Source organism: Plutella xylostella, chromosome 5, assembly GCF_932276165.1.
Source record: "Plutella xylostella chromosome 5, ilPluXylo3.1, whole genome shotgun sequence".
Classification (NCBI taxonomy): Eukaryota; Metazoa; Arthropoda; class Insecta; order Lepidoptera; family Plutellidae; genus Plutella; species Plutella xylostella.
In genome coordinates this window covers 12,966,254-12,984,992 of record NC_063985.1, presented here as the reverse complement: position 1 = coordinate 12,984,992, position 18,739 = coordinate 12,966,254, and the positions used below count along the sequence as shown (strand labels likewise).

General features: G+C 41.5%; 1 protein-coding gene and 1 long non-coding RNA gene across 8 annotated transcripts in view; one reads left to right on the top strand and one right to left on the bottom strand.

Moving 5' to 3' along the window:
• LOC105381835 (zwei Ig domain protein zig-8) overlaps window positions 1-18,739 on the bottom strand; it is a 247,608-nt gene that overhangs the window by 132,178 nt on the left and 96,691 nt on the right. The gene's annotated exons all lie outside the window — the stretch shown is intronic.
• LOC119691247 lies at window positions 2,715-12,804 on the top strand. Its single transcript, XR_007268279.1, has 3 exons — window positions 2,715-2,902; window positions 9,085-9,086; window positions 12,715-12,804. It is a non-coding gene; the product is annotated as an uncharacterized LOC119691247 (long non-coding RNA).

Genomic DNA, 18,739 nt, shown 5'->3' with positions numbered 1-18,739 from the left:
CGACTGAGTTATGTGCTCTCAGTACTTTTCTATTTGCCGGCTAAAAGTCTTTGTTCTTATAAAAATTTATGTGCTGCCCGAAACATAAGGTTTTATTATTTTACACCGAGGAGGTTGGCCGCGGCCTGTAGGTATATATGTACATACATACATATGCATATACATGGGTACACACGTGTACCTGCGATCGATACCACACATGAAAGGACTGGTAGAGTAACTTTATTTTACTTTCATTTGATTCTTACCAACATAATAATCTTCATGTACCTACTTAAAGTTTCCTTTTCACTTTCACTACAAAAATTAAAAACTCTTTGACTGTTTTTTGATGGAGGACCACATTGACACAATTTGAACTCGATTTGGTTGGAAGTGAGTTTTCTAAATACATAGGTAGGTACTCCCGTAATGTTTTACTCAAAAATCTAAATATTAATCTCTACATACCTAATAATTATTTGGAACTACAAATGTGGTCTCGCCAAACCTATGCACACATTGACAAATGCCGGTCTAATGTCGCCCAACATGCACAGAGTTATGTATTATCTAACTCTAATATGTACGTCGGTATGTCTGGCGCTAGTCGGTGCACAACACAAAGTTGGTCAACGGCTGACCGCACCGGGCCACAGAACAGAAGGCTCCCAGCAAAGCTTTTAACAGACAATACAGACATTATAGAATTTCTGCCGTGTTTCAGCCCCATCTACCACATTACATGCTCAGTAGTCAGCGGTCGTTCGTTCTACGGTAGGTAGGTAATATTAATTTAGACATTTGTTGGTTCGTTGCATAACATAGATGAACAAAATCTTTAAATAAAATTGTGTTTCATAAAGCAGTATCTTCAAGATAGGAAGTAGTACCATTTACTTTTATTTACAATACATTGTATTGTAAATAAAAGTAAATGGTACTACTTCCTATCTTGAAGATACTGCTTTATGAAACACAATCAAATTTATTACAAACTAGCTGTTACCGCGAGCTTCGCTTCGTCTTAAAAAAATTCCCGCGGGAATTCCGGGATAAAAAGTAGCCTACGTTCTTTCTCAGGGTCTAGACGTAAAAGAGTAACAGACAGACAGACACAGTTACTTTTGCATTTATAATATTACAAACCGAAGGCACATCTCATGTACCAGGTTGATGTAGATATGATCTAACTACAACTAAACCTGGTCAAGACCACGACGACATCACAAAGCAACATCGAGACTCCTCGTCGCAACAACCGCTCTATCGAGGAGCTAGTCGCAGTCACCGGCACAATACAGTCAAGTCAATAGTCTTCACAGTCCTGGGGCTGTCCGGCTCCCATTGAAACAATAGTCACAAACACATAGACTGGCTGAGGCAAACAAATTATAGTAAACGGTGAAACGGGGCTATTCTTGACGCAAAGTTTCAGGATGGTAAAATAGAAGTTTAGACGGAAACTATGAAACGTAAAAAAATACTTTAGGTACTTACTTATAAATGCACGAGTCTCTGATTATTTGAATAGAGAGAACAATGAAAAGATGTAGAGTAAGACTGTAAATTATTTTAACTTTAAAGGGTGTAAAAAAAAGTAAACCTGAAGTAATTCGTGACGCTATCTACCTAGGTCCATAAAAATTCTTGCGCATATTATAAATACCCGTTTGAGTAAAATCGCTGAACAGATATTACCAGAGACACAGTGTGGCTTCCGTCCATATAGGGGAACTGTAGATGCCATATTTGTTGTAAAACAAATACAAGAAAAAAGCTTAGAACAGAATCGTCCCCTATATATGTGCTTTGTCGATTTAGAAAAAGCCTTCGACCGTGTGCCACGTCATGCTCTTTGGACTGTACTCAAGAAAGCGGGGTGTCCTGAGAAGTTTACTAACCTCATCAAACAGTTCCACACGGACATGTATGCAAAAGTTCAGCATGAAAATGAATACTCCGAACCTTTTCCTGTCACTAGTGGGGTTAAACAGGGATGTGTTCTGGCACCCACGCTATTTGCCATATACTTTTCTTGCGTAATGACTGACGCGCTCAAGAAATGCAGTGGACATATCACCATCAGTGTCAGAACGGACAAGAGTATCTTTGATCTTACACGCTTTCGGGCAAAGACCAAAGTAAATAAGATCTCAATACTGGATATTCTCTATGCGGATGACCTATGCATTATGGCAGACTCCATTGAATCACTTCAACACTACATGGACGCTGTACATACCAGCTGCTGTAAATTTGGCTTAGTTATAAGTATATCCAAGACTCAAGTACTCAAACAACCCCCGAGAGGACTTGACGCTGACCGCTCTCATATTGTACTAAACGGTGAAGGTCTCGAAGAAGTATCAACTTTCAAATACCTTGGGACCCAAATAAGAAGCGATAACAGCCTCGCATCAGAAATACCTACCCGAATAGCAAGAGCTGCCGCAACGTTCGGGAAACTGAACAACAGAGTGTGGAAATCACACGATCTAAAACTGCAGACAAAACTCTCCGTTTACAAGGCTCTGGTACTACCAGTCTTACCCCCTTATTCATAGAAAAGTTACAATACGTTTTAACTAATAAACTGTTTTGTCCCTCTCTGTCAAAGAACAAATTGTTCTTTGTTGGAGAGGGACAAAACAGTTTATTAGTTAAAACGTTTTGTAACTTCTCTATGAATAAGGGGGTTACTCTATGCTGCAGAAACCTGGTGCGTTTACAAACTGTAGTGAAACACACGCTAGTTGGTTAAACACTGGTTTATTTCACAAAGTACCCTCCATAAGTACATAATAACACCACATCTTCCCCCTTATAAATAAAGCTATAAGCAATCTTAATTTTAATTAACACTTAATAACTTAGCTGTAAGTACAAATAATTATAGGTAAATATGCGTAAGTTCCTGAATGTTTTATTATTGACTGTTAAACCAATTAGATTAGGCGAGTCCAAGACCGGCACAAACACGTTCCCTTGCAAAACACCCCACTAAACTAGTCCCGAGAGCTCTTCAAAGCCCAAATAACCTGACACCGACCACACGCTGACAAGAAAACCAATGTTCATAACACACTTCTTAGAAACATCCAATATATCCGCAACCGCAGAAAAAAGCCAACACCGCCATTACCGAGAGTGGCTTCGTTCCACCATCTTGTTCTTGCGTTCAGTTGCGTGACGTCACTTCCGTCTCCGCTCGCCGTAGACTGCGTTCCGAAATAGATAATTCTGCCAGCATAAACCTCGGAACAATGACAGCCGGACTTTTTGGTAGGAATATAATATTTTTGCCAACACGGCCGTCCTGCGCTGTGCCTGCCCTCAGGCACTAACGCTCAGCATTTCTGTAACAAACACAGCATATAGTATTTATCAAAGCCAAATAAATGAATGTGCTGCTGTGTGGTTTGTGTGAAACTGGTATTCTATGAGTATTATAGGTCCTTCCAAATTGCCATTTTTATAATTCAACCAAAATCGCCAAAGCTTCTTCTCAACTTTATTTGTCAAAGACCACCTGTAACCCAGGCTCGTCTGAAATACCCTCATAACCCCGGCTCGTCAATGACCACCTGATATCCAGGCTCGTCAAAAGACCACCTCTAAATCCAGGTTCGTCAATGACCACCTGAAACCCAGGCTCGTCGAAGACCGCCTGAAAACCCAGGCTCGTCAAAGACCACCTGAAAACCCAGGCTCGTCAAAGACCACCTGAAACCCAGGCTCGTCAAAGACCACCTGACCAACAGGCTCGTCAAGGACCACCTGAAACCCAGGCTCGTCAAAGACCACCTCCATACCTAGGCAATTGGAGTACCTACGCTCATATCCTTCCAGATCACAGCCAACAAAATAAGTACAACAATTCACAAATATTCTATTTCATTCTAAAAAACTTTTGTATCTGACATCATTTTTAAATTATAAAGTAAATAACAATAAGTAGGTACCTTTGCCAACACGGTAATTTACTCTGTAGTCCAGTCGTCGATTCTAATCCATGGTTTCATATTCTCAGCTGCTGCTGTACCAATGTATGGTTTGTTACAGCGCTCACTGCCTCTCATGTCCACCACCTCATACCGATCATGACCCAAAACTTTCTTAATTTGAAACGGCCCTTTAAATACTGGAAGCATCTTTTTACTTCTTCCATCATTAGACTGACTTTGTATTTTAAGTAATACTAAGTCCCCTTCGGTATATTGTCTGGCTTTCATTCTAGTGCTGTCAAATCTTTCTTTCTGCTGTGTCGCACTCTGTTTTATATTTTCATCCACCCACGATCTTAATTTGGTTACGTCAATCGCATGGTCACTATCCTGCTCCGGAGCCAAACGGTCGCTATCTGTTCTTAATCTATAGCCAAAGAAAACTTCACTAGGTACAGCTTTTATTGTTTTATGATATGTACTATTCATAGCCTGCTGCAGAATGGGAATACATTCGTCCCATCTATCATCCGAAACGCTTGCACCCATAGCTCTCATAGCCTCTAAGATAGTTTTATTAAATCTTTCGACCTGACCGTTCGATCGCGGCATTCCCGTCGCTACCGTATGTAGACGAATGTTACTATCGGTACAATACTTTATAAAATCGTGAGAAGTGAAACACGACCCTGCGTCTGTTACCAACCTTCTACAGTGGCCAAATATTTTAGAGAGACTTTTTAGTTCTTTAATCACGTTACTAGCATCCGTGTTGCGTACCGCTGATATAAACACAAATTTAGTAAATGCGTCTACCATTACTAACAAGTATTTGTTACCCTTCAGCGACTTAACGAAAGGACCCAAATGGTCCAAATGCAAGGTATGAAACGGCTGAGCGTACTTGGGCACCGGGAATAATTCTCCCTCTTTTCGTCCATGTTTATTTTTGTTATAAATACAATTCAAACAGTTTTTTATGTACTTTTTTACCGTTCTCCTCATGCGGGGAAACCAATATTGATACTCAAGACGCTCCACCGTTTTGTCCTCGGCAAAATGACCAAGATCGTCATGATTACATTTAATTACTTGCCAAATACACTTTTTAGGCACTACCCAACGTCGGCCACGAGCAGTACGCCGGTAAACTTTATTGCCCAAAAGCTCGTAATTCTTGTAAATATGTTTATGTTTCTCGGACTCCCCTGACTCTAAAGCCTTCCTAATTTCGGTCAACTTAGGATCTTGTATTTGAACCGAAAGCAACCAGTCCGCTTCAGTAATCGACATAATAATTTCGGCTTCAGATTTTTCACCGGACTGTACAGGGTTGCGGCTCAATGCATCTACATGTTGCATTCTTCTACCCTCCCTATGAACGATATTATAATCGAATTCTTGAGTTGCTAATACCCAACGAGATATCCGAGGAATTATTTCTTTTTTTGTTAATGCAAACCGAACTGCATTACAATCCGTAACTATTTTAAACTCGGAACCCAGTAAGTACAACCGAAATTTTTGCAACGATGCCACTATGGCTAATAATTCCAATTCGAAAGAATGATATCTCTTTTCATCTTCCGTAGTTTGTCTACTGTAATAGTGTACAGGTTTTTCCCCTTCATCTGTAACCTGCATCAATATTCCCGCTATACCTTCTCTACACGCGTCAGTATATAGTACAGAATCCTTTTCAGGATCGAATATAACCAATATGTTATCCTGTGTCAACGCTGATTTCAAATTTAAGAAACATTGGTTATGTTCGTCCTCCCATTTCCATGTACTATCTTTTTTTAACAGATTGGTTAAAGGACTTGACAAAACCGCACAATTTCGAATAAACTTACGAAAATAGCTGATAAGACCGAGAAATTGACGCAATTGATGAACGGTTTTAGGTACAGGATAATCTCTAACCGCTGTTAATTTCAATTCGCTCGGTTTAATTCCGTCTTGCGTTATTTTATAACCCAAAAATTCAATTTCCGACTTTAAGAAATGACATTTTTTTAGGTTTAGTGTTAGCCCGTACTCTCGAAAAATTTTAAGTACTGTTTCCAAGAGATTTAAATTCTCATCAACCGTTTCGCTGATTAATAACAAATCATCCAAGAATATTATTACCTTGCCAAATCTCAAGCTACCTAACACTTTATTCATCACTTGTTGAAAAAATGATGGTCCGTTCACTAAACCAAACGGTAGACGCAAAAATTCGTAATGACCATCCTCTGTGATAAAAGCTGTTTTGTCAATTGCGTCATCCGCCATTTTTAATTGGTAATATCCACATTTTAAATCTAAATTTGAGAACACTTTTGCCCCATTTAACCTATCAATTAGGTCCTCAATCCTAGGCATCGGGTATTTATCCTTAGCTGTGATTTTATTCAAAGCTCGATAGTCAATACATAAACGTTTCTGACCGTCTTTTTTACTAACAAGCAAAGCTGGACTCGCATAAGATGAATTACTGTCACGTATGATATCATTATCTTTTAATTCTTCGACGGTTTTCCGAATGACGCTTCGATCTGCATGAGAAGCCCTATATGGTCTACACTGAATCGGCCTATTATCCAACAAAGATATTTTCATTTCATACTCATTGACTTTTCCCAATTTGTCAATGGTTTGCGAAACACAGTCTTCATATTTACGAAATAGAACAACCAATTCACTGCTATGAGAATCTGTATCTAACTCTACCTCCGAGATTGAATTACAAAAATTTGTAAATTTTTCGGCGTAATCAAACGTTAACTGATCCGCAATACGAGAATACATCAAATCTGAACGTTCCGTAACATTTCGTCCGATCAAAATCTCACACCCAGTTAACTCATCAATCACATACATTTCTACATCTTTTATATGCACAGAATCTAGCTGTATGTCTACTTTTACCGCTTGCGTAATAGTTTTCTGGCTTTCTTTGGAAAAACCTTGCAATAAAACAGGAATGTCCAAAGTATATTTTTGCAATGCGTACTTTTCAACTATTGAAGCAACAATCAGGGAACAGCTACTGCCCGTATCAATGAACGCGTCATGTGAAAATTCGTTTAACATCAACCTCTTATGAAATTTCTTTTTCGAGTTTGAAGAAACAACACAGTTTGTTTCCTGCTTAGCTGCTTCTTGATTCTTCTTTTTAAAACAATTTATTTCCACGTGCCCTTTTCTACTACAAAAATTGCATTTTACATCACATTGCGCTCTTTTATGAGCACCACCACAAGTGAAACAACTAATAGGTTTTTGATGCGAATTATCCGACTGTTTTGTTACCATGGGCATGCTCGATTGACTAGTCGACGGCTGGACAATAGTAGCGGCTTGCTTAAAATGGCTATCCTTTTTATAGCTAACAAATTTTGAATTCGTCGTTTTATGTATCCTACTATGCAAAAATCCGGCTAAATTGTCACAAGTATTACAATTACTAGCCTCTACCGACGATCTGAGATTATTATCACCTATGTTACCTAAAATTATAGAAACAATATCTTGTTCCGTAAAATTCAGGCACAACCGATCAATTTTGCATTTTTGTTCGAAAAAAAATTCGTACAAGGACTGATTTTCAAACGGTTTGTTATCTAAAATCTCTTTCAACAACTGAAACATATTTCGCCTTATTTGAAATGTAGTTGCAATCTTTTTTTCCCAATCTGCCCAAACCCATGTAGTCCAATCATTATTTGTACGTAGTAAAGAATCATACCAGATTTTAGCGGAACCCTTTAACTTGTTCAAAGCCTGATAACGAACCATGCTATCCGTCCAAGAGAACGTGGTGGAGTAGGACTTAATTATATTTAGCCAAGACGTTACATTGTCTGTTAACGGGTTAAATTCTGGTATCATGCTGTTCAAAGTAATTGACTGCGTACTCACATTTTCCGGCGCTTTTACCTTGCGCTTACGCTTTGGAGGTGGTGGCGAGGGCGTGGCAGAACTCGAGCTCGACGACGACGAGCATCGCTTGCGCTTGCTTCTCGTAGCTGCATCACGATCGCGACGAACCCGCGATCGAGATCGTCTTCCCATTTGTAGGCGTTGATTGTTAGCACTTCTGATGTTAAACCAATTAGATTAGGCGAGTCCAAGACCGGCACAAACACGTTCCCTTGCAAAACACCCCACTAAACTAGTCCCGAGAGCTCTTCAAAGCCCAAATAACCTGACACCGACCACACGCTGACAAGAAAACCAATGTTCATAACACACTTCTTAGAAACATCCAATATATCCGCAACCGCAGAAAAAAGCCAACACCGCCATTACCGAGAGTGGCTTCGTTCCACCATCTTGTTCTTGCGTTCAGTTGCGTGACGTCACTTCCGTCTCCGCTCGCCGTAGACTGCGTTCCGAAATAGATAATTCTGCCAGCATAAACCTCGGAACAATGACAGCCGGACTTTTTGGTAGGAATATAATATTTTTGCCAACATGACTAGTTATTTAACATGCTAGTCTAGTTCTAATGTAACTTATAACTACAACTAAACCCTAATAATTAATAATACAAAGACAAAGCCAACATAAATCAAACACACTAAATTAGAGCTATGTAAAGTACCTATACAATAACACGTATTTTATTACATTAGGTAGGTGGGTATTATAATGCAGAAACTACAGTATATTTTTATCCTATTAATCCATCCTTCCCTTTAAAGTTCATCAAACAAGTAGCTTGTTATTTATCCAAAATCTTATTTAAGTAAGTTCTTACTTCAAGTAGGTACGTAATAAGTACCTATAATGCCAAATTTATCATTAGTAATTTATCAAAACAAATTATTTAAATCAAATCCTAAGCCAGCGTGCGTTCGAGTCTTTGACCTAGTTACGGGACCGGTAACAATGGACGTCGGTGTGTCGGAGGCGCTCGCAGAGGGCAATGCTCCCTTATCAGTGATCAGCTGTGGTGCGGCACAGCTGACGGCGGGTCCGGGCTGCGCCGGCGCCGGCTGCCGCGCCACCAGGTGCCGCCTGTTGCGGCGGTAGCGGCGCCCCACCGCGTCCTCCACTATGTATGACCTAGGCTCTGAGGATTTCGCAATGACCTTGACAGGTCTCCCTATGTTATCCCCTGCAAGAACTACCCTATCACCCTGTTTAAGCGTAGGTAGGTCCCTAGCCGTCTTATTATAATTTGAATTAGATTTTTTCTTATGACTCATTAGCGCTTGATAATTTTTTGAATTAACAACTGATTCATACATTAACTTTCTACTCATTGGTAATCTATTGTGCAAACGGCGGCCCATAAGTATCTGGGCTGGAGAATCCATATCGTCCCGCGGAGTCGTTCTAAAATTTAATAAGCTTAGATGAAAATCATGACCTGAATCAATGCACTTCTTCAATATATTTTTAACTGACTGCACAGCACGTTCACTTTTGCCGTTCGATTGCGGATAGTGTGGAGAAGTAGTATGTCGAACTTCCCAAGACTCTAAAAACTTTTTGAACTCGGCTGAGCTATAGGCCGGTCCGTTGTCCGTAACCAATTCAATTGGTATTCCGTGTCTACCTACCAAATTGCTCTTTTAGGGCATTTATTACAGCTTTGCTACATATACTGTTAAGCTCATTAACTTCAACATAATTGGAAAAATAGTCTACTAATATAACGTAATATTTTCTACGATACTCGAAGATGTCTGAACCTAGCTTTAACCAAGGCCTGTCGGGCACGGGGTGCGGGCGCGCGGGCTCGCGGCGCGGGCGCGGCGCGTGCGCGGCGCAGGTGGCGCACGCGCGGACATGCCCCTCCACGTCCCGGGACATCCCCGGCCAAAACATCACATCTCGTGCCCTTTGCTTACACCTATCTATGCCTAGGTGACCTTCATGGACTCGCGATAACATTTCATCACGTAAACAAACCGGTATGAAGATTTGATTGTTTTTTAAAATCAAGCCGTCAATATATTGTAAACTTTCCCGATATGACCAAAATACTCGCATTTTGTCATTCATTATGTATATTTTACTAGGCCAACCCTTCATAATATATTCAATTAATACTTTACAGTCTTCGTCTAATGCTGTGTGCCTTCTTATCAATTCTAACTTGCTATCGCTATAGGGTACGCTTGATATCATAAAACAGGTTTGCGCTTCAACCTCCTCACTCACACCACGATCTACCATCACGTCTGTCGTCGGCGCCCGAGACAATGTGTCCGCAATGTACATGTATTTACCCGGAGTATATACTACATTGATGGTGTAACATTGTATTCGCAACATCATTCGCTGAATACGCGCCGGAACACTTATTAATGATTTTTTAAATAAAGCTTCAAGTGGCTTGTGGTCAGATTGAACTGTGATATCGCTTCTGCCGTAAATGTATTGATGAAAACGCTCACATGCAAAAACAATTGCTAACATCTCCTTTTCGATTTGCGCGTAGCGAGTTTGAGTGTCGGTGAGGGTGAGCGACGCGAACTCGACCGGCCGCCCGCCCTGCAGCAGCACGGCGCCCAGCGCGCCCGCGCTGGCGTCCACCTGCAGCACCACCGGCGCCTCCGCCGAGTACAGCGCCAGCACCGGCGCCGCACACAGTGCTGCTTTTATGTTATCTACGGCATCTGAATGTTGTTTTTCCCAAATAAACACAGCATCTTTCTTCAGTAAGCATCTAAGAACAGTTACCATACTTGAGTAACCGTGAATGAATTTTGATAGGTAATTAACCATTCCTAAAAATTGCTCTAGTGCTTTCCTATCCGTTGGATAAGGCATATCCACAATAGCTTTGATTTTAGTATTATCCGGGCGCATACCTGACTCGTCAAATATATGACCTAAAAACACTACTTCCCTAAGTCCAAATTTACACTTTTCTTTGTTGAATTTTATTCCAATTTCTCTTGCTCGCTCTAATAACTTTTCTAGCCGACTGTCATGTTCCTCTTTAGTTCTTCCCCATACAATAATATCATCTATGAAAGACTCCGTACCCTCTAAGTCCTCTAAGTATTGGCGAATTTTAGCATGAAATACCTCACTAGCGCAGTTGACCCCGTACGGTAGGCGTAAGAATTGGAATCTGCCAAACGGTGTGCTGAAGGTGCAGAGGTCCGCGCTCGCATCGTCCAGCTCGATCATCCAGAAGCCGGAGCGGGCGTCCAGCAGGCTGAACCAGGCCACCCCGCGCAGGCGCGCCGCCAGCTCGCTCACCGTAGGCAGCGCGTAGTGTGCGCGGCGCACGGCGCGGTTTAATGGTCGCGGGTCGAGGCACAAACGAATATCACCATTTTTCTTTGGCGCCAATACAATAGCATTCACCCAATCGGTCGGATGAGTCACCTTCCTAATTACACCGAGGTCCGTCATTCTTTGTAACTCACAGAGGAGTTTATCACGCATACCTAACGGTATTTTTCTCGCAGAACATACAACTGGCTGAACGGATTCGTCTATAGAAATAGTGTATTTTCCAGGCAATTTACCTAGCCCATGAAACAAATCTTTATACTGTCTATTTATATTTATACTGTTCACTCTGTTTATTAGGTTCATGTGAATGCATGCATCTAAACCAATAACACTTTGACATTGAAAATCAGCAATAACAAACGATAAAATGTACGCTGTATTTTTATAAAACAATTGAATGTTTGTTTGTCCTACAATAGGTATATTGTTTCCTGTAAATGAGTGAACTCTTTTATGAAATGGCCTTAAATTGCTCAGGGAATAACCTAATTCCAAATATAGACTTTTAGGTAATACATTTAGCATCGATCCTGTATCTAATTTACATGAAATATTCTTACCATTGCATACAAAGATCTCAATCCATTCCTTATTGTTATTGTTCTTGTTGTCCTCAATAGTGTTTACGTAAAACAACTCATCACTAGAATCATCCTCGACACTGAGATTCATCACTTTTTGCCCACTCTGGACACACATTTTCGCAAAATGACCTTTTTTATCACACACATAACACGAAGCACTGTGTGCTGGGCACTTGTCCCCTCCAGCACACCTGTAGTAGCCGCAGGAGGCGCAGGCGTCGCGCGCCGCCGCCTCGCCTGCCGCGCCAGCCGCCGCGGCCCTCGCGCTCCGTCCTGCTGTTCACAGCGTCCACCCTCGCTTCACTGGAGGTCCCTTCTAGACAGCGACTTTCCTCTTTGGATAGTTCGGCGGCCTCACACACTTGCACTGCCTTCGCCAAACTGAGGTCGTCGGTCCGTAGCAGACGGTCTCGGACGATGTTGCTTGCTATTCCACACACTATCCGATCCTTGATCAAGCTATCAGTTAGATCACCAAAGTCACAATTTTGACTTAGCAACCGCAACGCCGTCACAAATTGATCAATTGTTTCACCTTGCTCTTGATTGCGTGAGAAAAACTTAAACCTTGACATTGTGATATTGGGTTTAGTACCAAAGTGCGCATCAAATTTTGTCAAGATACATTTAAGGTTATGTTCACTTTCACTCTTGAGATATGTGAATGTACTAAAGATCTCGTAGCCACTCGAACCGATGAGGTTAACCAACAAACTGGCCTGAATCTCTTCAGACTCCTTGCTCACTCCGGATGCTATGAGAAACACCTCGAACTGTTTCCGCCATTTTCGCCACGCGTCGGCGCGCGCGACCGGACCACCTTCGACCGCTAGTTCACCCGGAGGACGCGCGTGTTCCATTATTATTATTATCACAAATTGTTTTAGTGATCACGTAATAAACACTGAGATCAAAATACGCCGTGATATCTCAGATATTTAATTAAATTTAAGCACCGCTGTCACCATGTAGTGAAACACACGCTAGTTGGTTAAACACTGGTTTATTTCACAAAGTACCCTCCATAAGTACATAATAACACCACACAAACCAGATATCAGAAAACTGGACTCATTCCACATGAGATGTCTGCGTTCCATTCTACGCATCAAGTGGCAAGATCGTGTACCAAATACCGAAGTACTGAGGCGCTCAAATATGACTGGCATAGAAGCCCAAATAATGAAGAGTCAGCTAAGATGATAGCTATGATAGATGCTTAGACTTGGTTTTAACTAATAACAGTCTGGAAACAGTGAATGTCAGTCTTTCCAGCGAACCTGTAGTCAAAGTGGACGAATACCACCCGCCGCTGCTGGTGGAGTGGACGGGCGCCCCGCGGGCCGCGCGCGCGCCGCCGCCGCCCCCGCCCGCCTCGCCCGCATCCTGTGCTGATGATTTCTTTGGTACTGGGATTGCTCAACAATGGAATTTCAGTAAGGCTAATTTTCCCTTGTTATATACTAAATTAGCTGAAACAAATTGGACTAAGTTATATGAAGAAAAGGATCCTGATACAGTTTTACAGTCTTTTTATACAATTTTAAGAGAAATTATTGATGATTGTGTTCCCAAAAAGATGCGAAAGCCTGTAACTTCAAGATACTATTATCCTGAATGGTACACGGCTGAATTAATTCGCGACATTACCTTAAAAGCATCTTTACATAAAACCTACAAACTTACGCGATCGCAGTGTGATTATGAGGAATTTTCTAAATACAGGACAAAAGTAAAAATTGGTATTCAACTCGCAGAAAAAAGTTACAATGACCGGATTCAAAAACAACTAGCTAGAGATCCTAAATCCTTTTGGAGCTTCATTAAGTCAAAAAGGTCAGCAAGAAATAAAATTATTATAACGCGAGATGGAACGGAGTTGAACGAGCAAGAGAGCGCCGATTACTTTGCTGAGTACTTCCACTCGGTGTACAGCGCACAGCCGCCGCGGCTGAGTGTGGAGGAGGCGGCGCGGGCGGGGGGCGCGGGGGGCGCGGCGCGCGTGCACCTCGCCGCGCTCAGCGCCGGCCACGTGTCCGCCGCGCTGGCCCGCCTCGCGCCCAAGACCTCCGCCGGTCCCGACGGCGTGCCTGCTTACCTGGTGAAGGACTGCCGCATGCTGCTCCTCGATCCACTGCTGCATATATATAACTGTTGCCTAGAAAGTGCGTTATACCCAAAACTATGGAAAATCACTAGGGTTATTCCAGTTCCTAAGGGCAGTTTGGGGTCAGATGTAAACGGATACAGGCCGGTAGCAGTTCTGTCGGTATTCGCGAAGGTTTTTGAATCAGCATTGCAGAAAATGATTTACAATGAGGTAAGTAGTCAACTGTCCGACTGCCAACATGGTTTTCGGCCAGGACGAAGTACCAACAGTAATCTCCTCAGCTTCATGTCTCGTGTGGTTCCGTCAGTGGATGCTGGAGTGCAAGTCGATGCTGCCTATTTCGACTTTAAAAAAGCATTTGACACGGTTGACAACGACATCCTTCTAACCAAATTGGCAGCTATCGGCTGCACGACACATTCGCTGACCTTCTTCAGGAATTACTTGCATAATAGACAGCAATACGTGGACTTTGGAAACAGATACTCAGAACCTTTTTCAACATACTCAGGAGTAAATCAGGGTAGCAACATGGGACCATTAGAATTTATTATAATGATCAATGACCTTCCCGAAATCCTGATGGACGCTACTTGTCTGTTGTTCGCAGATGACCTCAAACTGTTTTTAGAAATTAGAAATGAAGAAGACGCGATTAGGCTGCAGCAGGATATTGACAGGGTCGTAGCATGGGGTTGCGACAATAAGCTAGAGTTTAATGGTTCGAAGTGCGTGCAGATGACGTTCAGCCGAGCTCGCGAGCCGCTGCGACACCAGTACACGCTGGGCGGCGGCGCGCTGGCGCGGGTCAGCTCCGTGCGGGACCTGGGCGTCAAGTTCACCTCCACTCTGTCATTTAGTGATCACATTGTGAATATATGTAAAGGTGCTTTTAAAACTTTAGGTTTTGTGCTCCGTAGCTGCCAGGGCTTTACAGACATACGTACTGTGAAAGCCCTGTATAATGCGCTAGTTAGGAGTAAATTAGAAAGCAACGCAGTCATCTGGGCTCCGCATGAAATTAAATATAATCTCATGTTGGAGCGTATTCAAAATAAATTTTTAAGGTATCTTTACCTAAAAATGTACGGGGTGTATCCGGGCTATCCTTTGCTGTACCCATCTTTATTTATACTAGGTATGGTTGGATACAGCAAGATTGAAGTTAGGAGAGACCTGGCTTTGACCAAAATGGTATTTATGGTGTTTAGAGGATGGTTGTGCAATCCCACTGTGCTGGAGAGGATCGGGCTCGCGGTGCCGGCGGGCGGGCGCGGGCTGCGGCGGCGCGCGGGCCGGCTGCTCGCGGTGCCCACCGCCCGCACCAACCTGCTACATGACGCTCCACTCACTAGGGCTATTAGGCTAATCAACAAGGCATCTGAGAGGACTGACATTCTCACATGTTCTTTGGGTGAGTTCGCAAAGGTTATGTTTCATATGTTATGTGTTGATTAGTTTATTGTTTTTTTATTTTTAGTTGTTTGTGGCTTTTTAAGAAAGTTTTTTGTTGTGTTTGTTATTTTTCTTTATTATTGTGTTAGGTTTATCCTGTAAGATAATATAAGTAGTTAATAAATAAATAAATAAATAAATAAATAAATAAAATAAGATGGTGTGGACATGTAACGCGAATGAATGACTTGAGGCTGCCGAAAACTGTGTTCTACTCCGAACTTACCCGCGGGAAACGGAACCATGGCGGACAATATCTCCGATACAAAGACGTCCTAAAACGCCACCTAAACGCCTGCAGCATACCACCGAATCGTTGGGAGGAGCTCGCACAAGTAAGGCCAGAATGGCGTTCCGCAGTCCGGAAAGGTCTAGAGAATTACGAAGAGACCCGACTTAAAGACCTGGAAGCGAAACGACAAATCCGGAAATCTCGCCCAAAGCCCTCCTATACGTATACAAACAACGACTCCGGTCAACTATTCTGCGCCCAATGTGACCGGGTGTTTAAAAACAAGTTCGGATTCTCCAGTCACATCAGAGCACATGCGAGAAGATAGACAGGGTCGCTGTCGTCGGATACGACGAGGAGGCCATCATCATCATCAGGTCCATAAAATGCATATTTTTATTGTTTAATAACATAGGGTAACAGCAGCATATTTTATATAAAAATAAGTTGCCATTAGCGTAATGTAACAGCAAAACCTTCATTCCATCCCTTCAGGCGCGTTCTAAGTTCAGTGCATTTCCCAGAATAGACCCTCACGGCATTGTGGAGACAGCTCGTTAGGAAGGAATCAACAAGACGCCTGATTGCGACCCACAGATTCAGGAGGGCTACTCCATAGTGACGAACAACGAACGAACTAGAGCTGTCGTGCAATCGACACGTTTAATACAACGAGATAGAGTCGTGTCGTGGCCCGCCCATCAATCTTTGAAACGTAGAGAGTAACCCCCCAGGACGATAGACCTTGTTACCAACTGCCGCCCTACACGCTTCACAGATTCACAGACTAGTTGAAGATAGATGAGGTGTGCTTTCTAATGATTGTGAAAGCTTTATATGGATTCCAACATTTTCTCAGGTTATGTAAAACCCTTTACAATATTGTTTGATATGTTCTATGCATGTGCCAACAGGCAAGTACACTCACGAGCAATGAAAAAGTTCTAGTGATAAAAGCACCAAATTAGTACTCTCCTAAAACGAAAAAGCTAGCTTAATGGAGCCGCCTGCAATATTAAAGTACATTTAACAGCTCATCAGAATATTACGAACTAAAAACGTTAATATTGTGTTCAAGTCCTTCTAGTTATGCCTTTATATATATAATATAGAGATTATGAAATCAAAGGACGAAGTACTGAATCCAAGTAATGAAATTCTACCGAAGTGTAATTTAACTTACAAATTCATGGAACTCGGAGAGATGCTACAAACACAGAAATTTCAGTGTTCCTACACACAAACACTATTGATGTTTACATGAGCTTAAGAGCTCAAATCAAGCTTCAGCCAATAGTGTCTCTGGTCACTGTTGGCTTTTGCTTTACATGCTGCTTTTGAATTCAAAACATTGATACAAAGAAAGTACCTACTAGTAACAGTACAGCAACTGACATGAAAGGCGAGCTTTGAAAACGCCACGAAACATGACGTGATAAAACACGCCACTAGTCTAATCCCGCAATTACAGTTATAAAATAGAGAAGTTTTTATAATAGTACAGTGCAAATTGCAACAAATTGCTTTGGTCCGCCCCCGAGGGGCGAAAAATCGGCGTAATGCTTCTGAGATAAAAAAGATAAAGATAAAAAGTATTTATTCGGTGTCTAGCACCACACACCAAAAAATAATAATAACATAAGTAAGTACACAAAAAAAAAAAAAAAACAAAAAAACGAAATTAAAAGTGAAAACAAACAAACAAAAGAACATTAAGAATAATTAAAAAATAAATAAATTAATAATATATATAATGGTGTGAGTTGTCCAGCACCGAAAAGGCCCGCGCCTCAGCTTACACCGCTACAGATGAGGTGGCATCCACCCACCTGACGCGGCACTGGTTTTCAGTCGCGTCCTAGAGTGACTGTCATTTGACCTACTTTTATAAAAAAAAAAATATATATATATATTGTATATAGGTATACGGTTAAACATAAATTTTATACTTAAATACCAATACTGGATAATATAATAACAATCATAAAAACATACACATAATATATAAAGCAAGAATGTATACAATAATATGGTCCTAATGCAGAATAAACTAATAAAAATACTAAATGAGGGTAAATGTGCCTTCGGCGTTTCAGCGGGCGAGCGACACCGGTCACACCGGTCGCCTCGCTTGTTTCAGCGCTCAGAACAGCCCGTGCCGTCGGCTGAACACTACCGTGAAACAGTTTTACAAACACAATAGATACAGTGTGAGTGAAAAAGGAACACAATTAGCACCACACAAGATCTATTTTTCAATAGCAGATAATATTGAAAAATAAAAAAAGGTAAGACAAAGGTTACACAAAATATTTAACAAATAACTACCTAATTTACTTTTTATAATATAAACGAAATAACTATTTAATTGTATTTGGAGCGTCATTCATTACATATACGTAAAAAATAATATTTGTTTCAGGTTAACGTTTCGTGAGAACAAAAGTGTATTCCTGATCATATGTAAAGGATAGACGGTGAAGAGATAGACTAGTGGAAGATAAACGCATAGACCGGCGGACTGATCCCGTGGGATTGAGTGGGAAACTAGTACCCTCCACGTGTCGTGACGAGAATGCCAGTAAGTAAATCACACATACCTATATTGTAAATAAATGTATACAAATATTATGTAACGCACTAAAACGTAAGCAAATAATAAATACATATTTTTGGCCAGGCTCACCAACACGATCTCTGTTTTAAAAGGAGCATTCGCTTTAACTTAGACCTAAATGATGCAACTGATTTCAGGTTACGCAAGCTTGGGTCTAGGCGGTTCCAACAGGAAGTAGCATTAAAGGAGAACGAGGCTTTGAATATGGCGGTCTTGTGCTGAGGAGTGAGGAGCAGGTATGAAGAGGCTCTCGTACGGTACATATTGAAGTCACGGGACCACCTTAGTTTATCATAAAGGTATTCAGGTATGTGTCTATGTACTATGCCAAACAACAAACAAGCAAAATGTAGGTACCGTCGGCTTGCTATTTTTAACAATCCACTGTTATTTATGAAGGGAGTGACGTGTGCCCGGGGGGGGATGTCGTGACAGAATCGAGCGCAAGCATTTTGTACCCGCTGTAGCAGACGTTGTGTTTTCGCATAAAGGCAAGGTCCATATACCGTATCTGCATAATTTAATTTAGACAGTACTAAACTCTCACATAGTTTTATACGCAAA